Here is an 11,529-nt window from a genome sequence, read left to right as displayed (position 1 = left end):
CAGTCACTTTGAATTGCTGTCCAGGTATTGTGTGGCAGGACTTTACATAAACTCATATGATTCTTAATCAGTGTTTTGGTTTTGTAATTTCCCCTCACCCACACATTTCTTACTGATCCTTTGTTTGTTTCATAAAGGTTTTAGCTCCTAAGTGCTGCCATTCTCTAGTAAAGCTGTTTGGGTACTGACATGTAGCAGTCAGCTTGATCTGTTCATTTAAGGGTTTGCTTTCTTTGCTGTCTTCTGGCTGCTGTCTTAGCTTGCACTACATTGTCAGCTAACAGAGTTCTCTTTTTTCCTTTCTTTTGTACCTTGTTGAGAGAGTTGTCAGTTTTCCTTACAGGAACAGCAGCTGGGCGTTGTATCTAAATTATAGCTTAATTTATGAAATGTCCCTTCTGATGTTCATCAAGCTGGGCAAATTCTAGCTGTGTCTTGTTGATTGTATCTACATTTAACATGAAAAAAGTCTTGAAACTGCAGCATCAGCTTTTAAATTTTAATAATAATGAATACAGCAGCATCTCTCCTCATTGTTGCTTCCAAAATTCGGCCAAGTATTTGCATGGTTTGGGAGGAGAAAGGGAATGAAATGTGTAGGAGAATGGGATGATACCACAAATAAAAGGGATGGATTGTTATTCCCTAAATGATTTTGCTGAGTCTTTCCCTCCCATGTAAACTTGGGCAATAAATCATCATATGTAGGAAAAGGACAGACTTTGTAATTTATTCCAGGCATTACTGGGAGAGTACAGACTTGTGATTCCCATTGTCCAGCTGAAATCCCAGACTTGTGTAACAGGAACTAACTGCCCTCTTTTGTGTGAGTGTGGCTAGATGACACGGCTGCTGAAAGCTCCAGCAATTACAGCTTAGCCAGCTTTCAGCTGTATAAAATACCAGAGTGGGAGGGTGAAACGTTAGTACCAGCTTTGGATTACTGCCATGATATTTTCCACTACACTGCAAAGACTCCAGCTTCCTAGAGGAATGTGTTGTTTTCTGCTACATGGTCACGAGTACACCTGATAATAAAGTGTCGCCTGAAACTGACATCAAGTACTTTAAAACTTGCATTTCTGTATATGCAAACTAGTTTAAAGGCAGCTTTTCTTTAGTGTAGGATCCGTGCACTGACATCAGTGTAAGAATTCCTGAACAGATGAATTAAAATTCTGTAAATGCCATTAGAAGTGGCTCATAAGCTTTTTTATTGCAAATTATATTCTTTGTTGTCCAACCTCTACGCTTAGTTAAATCCTCATTCCTCTTGTTGTGGTCATTGTCATTGTAGAATTCCTCTATTTTGGAAGCAAAAGGACATTTTTGTAAAACCTGTTTGGAGAGTGGGGCTTTTTTTAGGCCTTTGCTTCAAATCACATATGGCTGCTGATGTTACTGCTGAGCAGATGCTGGGTATTTCCAATCTGTTGTAAATCTGTTGGAAATTGTAAAAGAGGGTCATTACTGTAAAAAGGAGGAAAATGAGAGGGAGATGTTTGTTTCTATGCTATGAATTACTTCAGTTGCATTCCCGGGGAAATCGGATGTGTGACAGCCAGGGAGTGATAGAGTTTGGTTTCAGCAGTAACAGCAATAACAAGACTGTACATTACAGCATTCTTCACATAACTCAAGGCTTCCAAAGAGATTTTGAGCATGTGTTGAGATACTGAAGCCTCTGTAGTACAGAATGCATGAATCAGCTCAGTGAAGTTTAAAAAGTACTTGTTTTTCTATTCACAGAACAAATTATGCTAATGTGAACCAGGAGGCAGCAGAATATTTTGGCTGTTATAAAATGGCAGAGCCAAGGTTTTGCCACTCTTACCCCTTCTGAAAAATCCAGGCTGACACAAAAAGCTACCTTTGTTATGTTAGCATAATTTCATTGGTTTCAATGTATAGGTGACTTAAACTTCATTTATAGAGCTAATTTGATCAGACTGAATGGTCTGAACAAGATCTTGCTATATGATTTGAAAGGTTTCAGTAGCTGGTGAACTTTATTCATGACTTAATTTGCCTTTAATGTTAGAATTAATCAGTTTAAATACAGGAACCTGAGAACATAATTTTTGATTTTCATATACTGGGTCTTCAGTAGGGTCTTACGCAAACATAGAATAAGCATCCACATAAAAAGTATTTTTATTTGGACACTTCAAACTATAGATACTTGTTAATATGTAGCTATGCCAAAACGCTTCATAAAACACTAGTGCTCAGGAAGCATTGTGTGAAGTGGAAACTCATGACAGCTTATTCCTGTTAAGGTTTGTGGTCTGAGAGATGGTTGACATCAGTGAGAGGAACAAGAGGAACTTCTCAGGCAGTACCAGAGCCTCACCAAAGAAGTTTGTGTACAATGGAATTGCAGCTAGAATCAATTTAACTGACCCAATTTTTGATACTCCTTTTTGTCCCTCCCCTCAAGTTTTATACCATCTGGGATAGTTTCAGTAATGCTCAGTGGGAAACACAGTTAGTGCTTTTGCTAGGCCTGCTTGAATTATTTAGCAGCCAAGTTCAAAGCTACTTTGCTGTGAAACTTCCATCCCCATAAATGTGTTTCTAATGTTCTGGTTACTCTCCTGCTCAGCTTTATTCCAGCTGTCCTTGCACTGCTCTTCCTTTCTACCCTGTCTTCTAAGGCTCTCGAGTGAGGGCTGGGCACACTGGATGGTGGTGAAGAAGGCACAAATTGCTCTCATGTCTTGCACATTGAAAATACTTGAGGGGATGGTCTGCACCTGAGTGCCAGGTGTGTAGGATCCCAGAAGGGAGAAGATACAGCAAGATGATCAACTACTGAAAGTGTTGTAATGCAGGAGAATAAGAAAACCAGAGCCCATCAGTATTGAATGCAAACACTGCTGTCTTTTATTGCCTCCAGAGTGGAAGGACTTAAGATACTTTGTCATTTAAAAGTGAGGGATGTCATGCCTGCAGGTCTGGTGTGTGGTCAAGGCTGAAAAGATGCTCAGATCTCTGCATGTGCTGCTCCATTCTACAAGCAACGAGATGGTTATGTGCTGTTCTGTACCAAGAGCACACAGTCACCTCTAGTGAACCTGTGGAATATGGTTCAAAGCCAGTAGCTTTGATAAATAATAATATAAATGGTTCCTCTGGAAGATACAGCCTTAATTGTGCCAGCCCAATCAATTGAAGACTTCTGCTTTGAAGTGGGACAACTTATGCTGTGGTTTATGTACTTAAAATGTCTGGAGGAGACCCTTAGATTTCACATCCCACTCATTGCCATCACAGGCACTACACAGTATGTGTATCAGGCTGGTATAAGATTCTTTTCCTCCTTTGGTGCTTGAAGCCTGTTTCAGGTCCTCATCCTGCTGATAGCTAGAAATCCAAATAGAAGCTTTCTCTTAGCTAATTTCCACTCATTTGTTTTTGTGTCAGTGCTGCTTGTTAGTTAAATCTTGTAAGCAGTCTGCTGTCAGCAGCTTGAGAGGAATCTTAGATTAATGGAGTGCTCCAGGAACATTTTGTGGTATGCAGGGATAGTACATTGTGCAGAACTTCAATACATCTGTAACAATAATTGGTTTTCAGAGGTGGGTCCTAATGCTGCACATCCTTTTGCTCAAGGTTTTGCTGATTTTAGTGAGGATTCAGTTCACTGATGGTCTGCAATAGTTAGATTTGTATTTTGTCAGTGATAATTTGGCTGGTAGTGGAGGCCATTTGCTTTGGAGTACATCTGCATAGAATCTATTGCAAAGGGAAAAAACAGCTGAGGAAGAAGGAATTGTTTTGGTTGCCAAATAGACTGATCTTTAACAGCATGGGTATTGGCATTTGCAAGGAATAAACATATTTTCTTTTCCCAAATGGCTGCTCTATAAAAATGGCTCACTTGTTTGTTCAGTGTCTTAAACGATAAAAAGGAAATGTTACTTATCTGTCTGGCTTGGTTGATGGGTCAGTTGCAAATATTTTGTCCAATTAGAACTGGAGGAGAAAGGGTGAATCATTCTTGTCAAAGGCACTTCAATTTTTAAAAGATGCTCAAGCTTTCCAAACGTAACTTTTTTTTCCATCCAAGTACAAATATGAGATCGTTATCAGTATCCTGGAACTTCATATTTTATTCGTTGACTTTCTAAACTTCACTTGCTGAGAAAACCAGGCAGGCCTTACTACTAATTAATAAATCACTAGGATTAAATGGTGCAGTAAGAAAAGTAACAGGAAAGAAAACAAGTTTACTGTTCAGTGGATTTGTAATACTGGAATGTTTTGTTTTTCTCTTAACAGTAGGAAATTGCTACACCCACAAAAGGTCTATAATTTAGTGTGTTCTCCTCTTAGTAACCACATCTTTCATCAAGAGGAATCTAGAAACCTGTTACTGCAACAAAGCCAAGGAAAATTGTCATGTCACTGTGGATCTAATCATTCTTGTTATTACAGTAAAACTTCACAACCCTGCCATGGAGAGCATGACATACACAAGCAACCAAAGCCTGGGAACTCCCACCTGGCATGCTGACCCTTTCATGACTGATGAATTTTGGACAACCTTCAGTAACTGCAATGACTACATAAAATCATGGGATAAAGCCCATATAAATTAAGACAAGGTCAAGCATTATTTATGTAAAGGAATGAAATACAGTGTTCTCGTGTACTTTAAAAGACAAGTAGGATAAGAATTTGACAATTACTTCAGGGTTTATAGCAGAGATGGAATCATCCTGCACTGTCTTTGTAGTTCTGCTGGAGACAAAAGGAAAAGCTATGTGGATTAATTTGAAGATTTAATAAAGCAACTGGAGAGAGTAACCTGTTTTATTCCTGAACTCTGGAGCATCTGAGAGCACTCTTCCTCTGCTGGAGAAGGAAAAAAGGCATCTTTTATCAAGAAAATCTTAGGATTCCTCTGGTGAGACATAAAAAGCAACCACATGCACTTGTACTTGAGGTTGCAGTGGTTGTGATCTTTTTGAAGATCTAGAGAAGACATTACTCATTTTGTCATGATGAGCTTGTTTCTGAACCACTGGGTTTCTGCTGAAGTTCCTCAAATGCTTTTGAATCCTCTCTGGTGAGAATGTTGCTGCAGGGTAAAGTTCAAACAAAATTCTCTAGTGAAGAATGATGGTCTAAAAAATCAAGAAATGATGTAGGTAAGTGTAGAAGGCAAAGAAGGATGAGAATTTAGTAGCCAAAGGAAGTGATCCAGCGAGGCTGAGTAGAGGTTGGAGAATCCCTGCCTAACTTCAGAAAGTGAATCAAGCCTTAAACCAAACCACATGGTCATATCTCCGGGTAAAATGATGCAAATGGGTCCTTTGGGAAAGGAGATCAACCTTAGGGAAATACTTGGGGTGCTACTTACTAATTCAAATACTGGATTTACTCAATGAGCACAGTGATGTAGTGGTAAAAGATGGGGGTTGTTTGTGTTTGCAGGCATCACTGAAGTCATGCTAAAGCTGCCACAAGGGAAGTATTGTGCCATTTCCTTATGTGTAAGTTCTATCACTGTTTTTCCATCTGTGTTTATGTATTTTTTTTCCTTAATAATCAATCCTGCTCTGTACAGTCTGAGTGTGTGCCCAGTGAGATGTTCTGCTGAAGAGTGGGGATCCCAGGACTTGGAGTAATTTATCAAGTCAACCTGGAAAAGCTACAGCCAGGTAGCACTAGTGCTGGATCTCCTGATGACAATCTGCTCAGAGTAGCAGCATCATCACAAGTACTGGATGCTTCCTAAAGAACTTACTGGATGAGTTACTCGATCTTAGCAGGAGACCTGTTGTTTAATTGGTAGAATTGAGTCACAGAAACTATTTCCTGCCTAATGAAAACAGTGTCTCCAATTATCCAAATATGGCACAATTTTTCTATTAAAAAGCTTTTATTGAAAATGAAATTCTGACATTTGATTTTTTTTTCTTTGAAATCAATTTAAAACTGTTAGATCTGATTCTCTCATTAAGCATTCTTGGCCAGATAAAAAGTCCTCAAAAGCTCTGGAAGCCATAGCCAAATGGGACTCTGAATTGCATTTCCATCTCCTAAAAGACAGTTGGAAAGATATCTCTGTGGGAAGTGATCCACTGCAGGGAACAGTCATGTCCTGGCAGCAAGGATGGACCAGATGACCTAATTTCTCTTTTCCATTGGAGTTACCTCTGATTCCCCAACTAGTCATGCAATCACATGACTGACAACAAGGATAAAAAAATATGAAAAATATATCTCCCAGTGTAACAAATAAATCCTGTTATTCTTGTTTTCATCAACTTGCAAGCACTGATCAATTGAATCCCATAGAGTCCTATATCATTATGTTGGTCTTTTAGAAGAAACCCTTAAAACTGGCTTGCCATCTGTTTTTCCTGGAATTCAGCACTGCATGAGCCTCAGCTGCATGAGACATCTGCTTGGTGCAGTATATGAGTGAACAGAAGCAAGAATTGAGAAGAAGAGCTCAAAGAAGCAATTGCAGGAATAATACTCTATTGCACAGTTTTAATGTTACCCCATACAACTAATCTACAAGATTTTGGAAGTGCAGCACTGTGCTGAGTACTTCTCCATTATTATACCTTGTATACATGTGACATGAACTTGCTATGCCAAAGTCTGCAGTTCATTAGAGTGGCCTTAAAATGGCTTTTTTTGCAGCTATTTATAAATCAGCCATGACCTGGCTGTTATGATCCAAAGGAGATTTTCTTTCTTTTTTTATTTTCCTTTCCTATCACTTGCTGCTTCTTGCTGGCTGAACAGGTTACCTGTTCAAGAGAGGTAGCCCAAGGTCTTGTAGTGTCAGATCTTATCTTCAATATGAAGAATTTTGGAATCAGCATTTAGATTATTATCAAGGGATAAGTCTTTGAAACACATTTTATTAACATAACCTCATGCTGCAGAGTTTGTAAATAGAATTTTATTCCCACTTGGTACATCCCACCTGTAATTATTCTCCATTAACATTATTCCTATCATACCTACAAAAAAAACCAAAAAAAACCCCCCACAAACACGAAGGCCAAAGAGTCCTCACTGTAGCATTAAGATGATAATGGATGCACTTAGAAACACCTGCATCTGGGTGGAGAAATGAGGATGTACAAGATAAAGAACTTTAAAAAGCAGAATACACAGACCAATAAAACACTTTGTTGTTTTGATGGAAACAACACAAAACCACTGTATTGTCTGAAAGAGGATGTTTACCCTTGAGATCCTTCACAACTCTGATTTTCAATTACTAGATGGACACTCATCTAGCCAATTGAGATCCAGGAGGAGTTTTCCTCTCAGATCCACTTTGGAAGAACTGTGGTAATGTTGATTTCCTCCTCAGTAAGAGAAAGTGGAGTAGAGTTCTTGCTAGAACTGTATGTCATGTACTTCCAAGGGCCTCTGCAATGCCCAGTCTCTCCTGACCTCTTCTTGTACCTTATTTTTTTAAGTAGTTGTGGCTTTCAGTCTTTCTCTTTAGGTATTTTGGGTTAGAGGATGTTAAAAACCTGTCTTTTAGCTTAGATTTATTGACTACACATTTTATGGGGCCTTCAGAAGTAGATGTTTATTACAGACTTAGTTGGATGTACAAGATTGGACAAGTCCTGTGCTCCTCTGGCCCTGGTAATCAGTTCTTTCCTACTCGTGTAGCCAAAAGAAGCACTCTCTCCACCCTGCCACTGTGGAGCCAGAGGCACGGACAAGATACAGGGATGTCAATAGTTTTCTGTGCTCTGCATTCTTCTTCTAAATTATTTTCCTGTGCAAAGCAATCCCAATTTCTAAAACAATGAGAAAAAATCTTCAAGCTCTTAAGAAATATAAATAAACACATGTGTATTATAAAAATATCAATGGTTAATAAGAAAAATACTGTGATAATGAAAAAAGTTTAACATTTAGAAATGAGGAGTGTCTGACTACTGAGGGGTCTTTACGGAAGGAATGACCAAAAATTAAAAAGCTTAACATTTAACAGCATATTTCCTGTCTGTTCCTGCTTGTTTTTTCCCTTGACTTGTAAAGCTTTCCCATGTTTTCTTTTTCCAGTTGGAATAGTGTGCTGCTGTTCGGGAAAACTGCCTTAGAGACCTACTCCACTGAGACAAAAGTAACTGGTAAATGCAGTTTGATGTATTTTTGTTTGGTTTTCTTCCTTGTCACTCAGCTTTCATATCCATTTGCACTTACCCCCTCTGAAAACTCCTGTTTGCTATTAGTAATTTGTTTATTTAATTCAAGGATGCTTTGCTTAAAAACTCTACATACTACTTCAAAACAGTGTTGTGGGATAAAATGTATCAGTCTGAGCATTGTAAATTATATCAATCCGAAGGCAGTGCTGATTCATTTCATACCCCCTGCCAGTGATGTCTGAAGATTTTCATTAAAGGGGAATTGCTGGGGTACAAAGCTCCAGTGGCAGCCTGTCTTCCTGGGCCATGTCTCCTGCTGACAACCAGTTCCTGCACTGGATACATGCTCTGGAGGATCCCTCTGAGATCACAGTTATGCAATCAGTTTAGTCCAACACCAATCCATACTGCCTTTGAAATCTTCTGCTGTCTCATCTCTGCTTGTCCCTAGTTCCCTTCTTAGGCTGGGATCAGACAGCCTGAATGCAAAACCGCGTGCCAGGATGGACACTTTTCCCTTCTCTCTCCCCCACCCAACTGCTGATCCCCACACTGCATAGTTCCTCAGGAGGAGAAATGCATTGGAGGAGAGGCCAGGAGCACTCCTCCTCCCGATGGCAATGCAAATTAGGATGGATGATGTGGAACATTAACAAAAACCCAGGTACAAGGACTCTAACATCTCTACTTGTCAGACTCAAGGCAGGTTTATTTGTCTACTTTGTACTGTATTCTGGGTCTGGTCTTGTAATGTTTATTGTTGGCTCAAAGTGAGTGACACTGGATTCTCACTCATTAGGCTACATGATGAAAGTCTCTTTAGGAGTAACAGCTTCGAGCAGTGAAAGCTCCTGAATCTCAAACTGCACAAAAAGAAGAGTTGTAAATAAAAGACAAAAATCAAGATCCTCACCAAGGAAAGGATCCTTAGCAGAACATCAATCCAAATAACATCCTAGCAGAACACAGGCATGGTCAGCAAACCTGTTTTACTACGATTTCAGGTGTTCTGCATGATCCAATTTCTTTCTACCTTCACAAGTTGGGCTTAAGGGTAAAGACAAATTTAAGCATCAAAAGGCAAACCTTGTTTGCAATCCTCCTGTGCTTTATTGTGTGGGAGGCTGTTTCTGTACTATTCCAGAATGAAAGGCCCTGGTAGTGATGGCTGTAATCAAGGAAACAGGAGAATATGGGATTGATGCAAGAAATAAGATGAGCTGATAATTAACCACAGAAAGTTAGTTCACTAAAGAAGTTTAACTCATTAAGATGAAACAATCTAGAGCAAGACTCCTATTAATTTCAATTGAGAAGTGTATTTGGAATCCTCCCTTTAAAATTATAACCTAAAAAGATGCACCATATTCATGAGAAATAAAAGGTGGGAAAATAATAAGTAATACACCAAACAGTTTCAGTTGTGCTAGTGTGTGTATACTGAAATACATATTTTATTTATAAGAATTTTGTTATATATATTTACATGCATTTGTATATATATATGTATTTATTTATGAGATTTGGCCGTGTCTGCTTGCAGAGGACTGACTCATTTGATGTTGGAAATTAGTTATAATCAGATGCTAACAACTTTTGGTTACTAAGGACCTAGGCTGACCCCATGCCAGTACCCACACGTCATTAGCTGTAAGTTTGCAGTCCTGTGAGCCACTCCTGCCTTTGCATAACTTGGATTTCTGGACTCAGATGAGGACAGAAAAATGTTAAAATTTTGTACTAAATACATTACATTAATTATAGTGTCTTGGTTGAAGACTATTTAGAGACCACATTTAACAGTAATTACTGGTCATGTTGTCTGGAAAAAACATAAATAAAAGTCTAAATCCGTAGAGGTAAACTCTTCTTTTCTGGGTGTTTTTGTATACAGGCAAGAACAGCCAGTGTCATTCATTAAACTTTTCAAATAGCTTATTTGAATATGGTGTAAGTTATGATAGGCAATACTAGAAGCTTGCACAGTAGAACAGCAATATAAAAGCAATAAACTCATACAAAATAAAAAAAAAACTGCACAGGTTTTCCTACTGCCATATATGCAGTATCTTTGCATTAATAAGAGCAAGACAAGGAATATACGTTTAAGGATCTTACAAAACATCCCCTCCAACTGCTTTTCTACATTGCATAAATTGCACACACATTTATAAAGTGCAGCTGTTTGTTTACGGCTCCATACTTTATTGATTATGACTTTTTATAGCTTAACATCATGCCTTCATTGCTCTTTTCATTACACAATGCTGTCAGCCACTGACAAGGCAAATATTTTAATAAAATCAGCTTAGTTTCAATAATGCTTTAGAGTTATAAAACCATTAAGGCTGGAAGGGACCTATGGAAATTACATGGTTCATGTCTCCTCTCAGAGCAAGTCCAACTTCAAAGTTACAGGTTCCTCAGGGCCGTGTCTTTCAAACACACATAATGCTAAATCATCCCAATACTCTACATAGCATTAAAAGCATTAACGCAGTCAGTTGTTCTCCCTAATCCACTAACAAATACCTTAAAGTTATCCTGTGTAAAACTAGCCACTAAATTTATTTCATCTTACATAAACAGCAGTATTGCTGGTTTTTTTTTTCTCTCAACACCTTCATTTCTTTTATTTTTATACTATTTTTTTAGACCCCTGATTGCATAGTCAATAAATACAAATATATTTGTGTAGTCAGTGGTGGTGGTTTTATTCTTGGAGAGCTATCATTGCATTCTGGAGATTGGGGCTTAGTGAGTATGCTTTAGAATATTTCTTAGATACTCAGCAAAAAATCCATATTCTCAAGGGAAAGAGAACTGGATTTATATCAGCTGTGGTAAATGAGAAAACCTGTCCAACAGCAGCACACTAAAATTCAACTAGTTTCATTTTGTTCTAATCACTTTAGTGTTTTAAAAGGCCCTGAAAAGTGATTTTTTCTTTAATCTCAGTATAACTGCCTCAGAAACAGCAGCAATGCATCCTTGCTTACACTGGCTCCAGCAATGTTTTCATCAAAACACACAGAACTGACTTTAGACAAAAAGCACAGTTTAATTTGTAGTGGACAGTCTGCTGGGCTTAGTGATTCCTACTGGGAAACTACTCCTACAGCAAGGCCTCTCCAGTAGAGCTGGAAGATGCTGGTACAGACATCTGACCAGTCTGTAATCCTGACAAAGGCACCTAAGCAGGATGAGCACTGCTACAAGAGTCCAGAGGTCTTGTGCAGATACTGCTGCTCTTGCATTGAAAATGTAAGTGGAGGCCCATGGGATCCCACCACAAGTGCTCACCTCTGTCTCAGTCTTCCCCATCAGCTGTCTTGGAGGAGTCCTCCAGACAATCCAGAAATCCAGCAACTGTAGACCTTGATTC

The sequence above is a fragment of the Hirundo rustica genome, chromosome 3 (assembly GCF_015227805.2).
Source record: "Hirundo rustica isolate bHirRus1 chromosome 3, bHirRus1.pri.v3, whole genome shotgun sequence".
Classification (NCBI taxonomy): domain Eukaryota; kingdom Metazoa; phylum Chordata; class Aves; order Passeriformes; family Hirundinidae; genus Hirundo; species Hirundo rustica.
Note: the sequence above shows the minus strand (reverse complement) of the source record.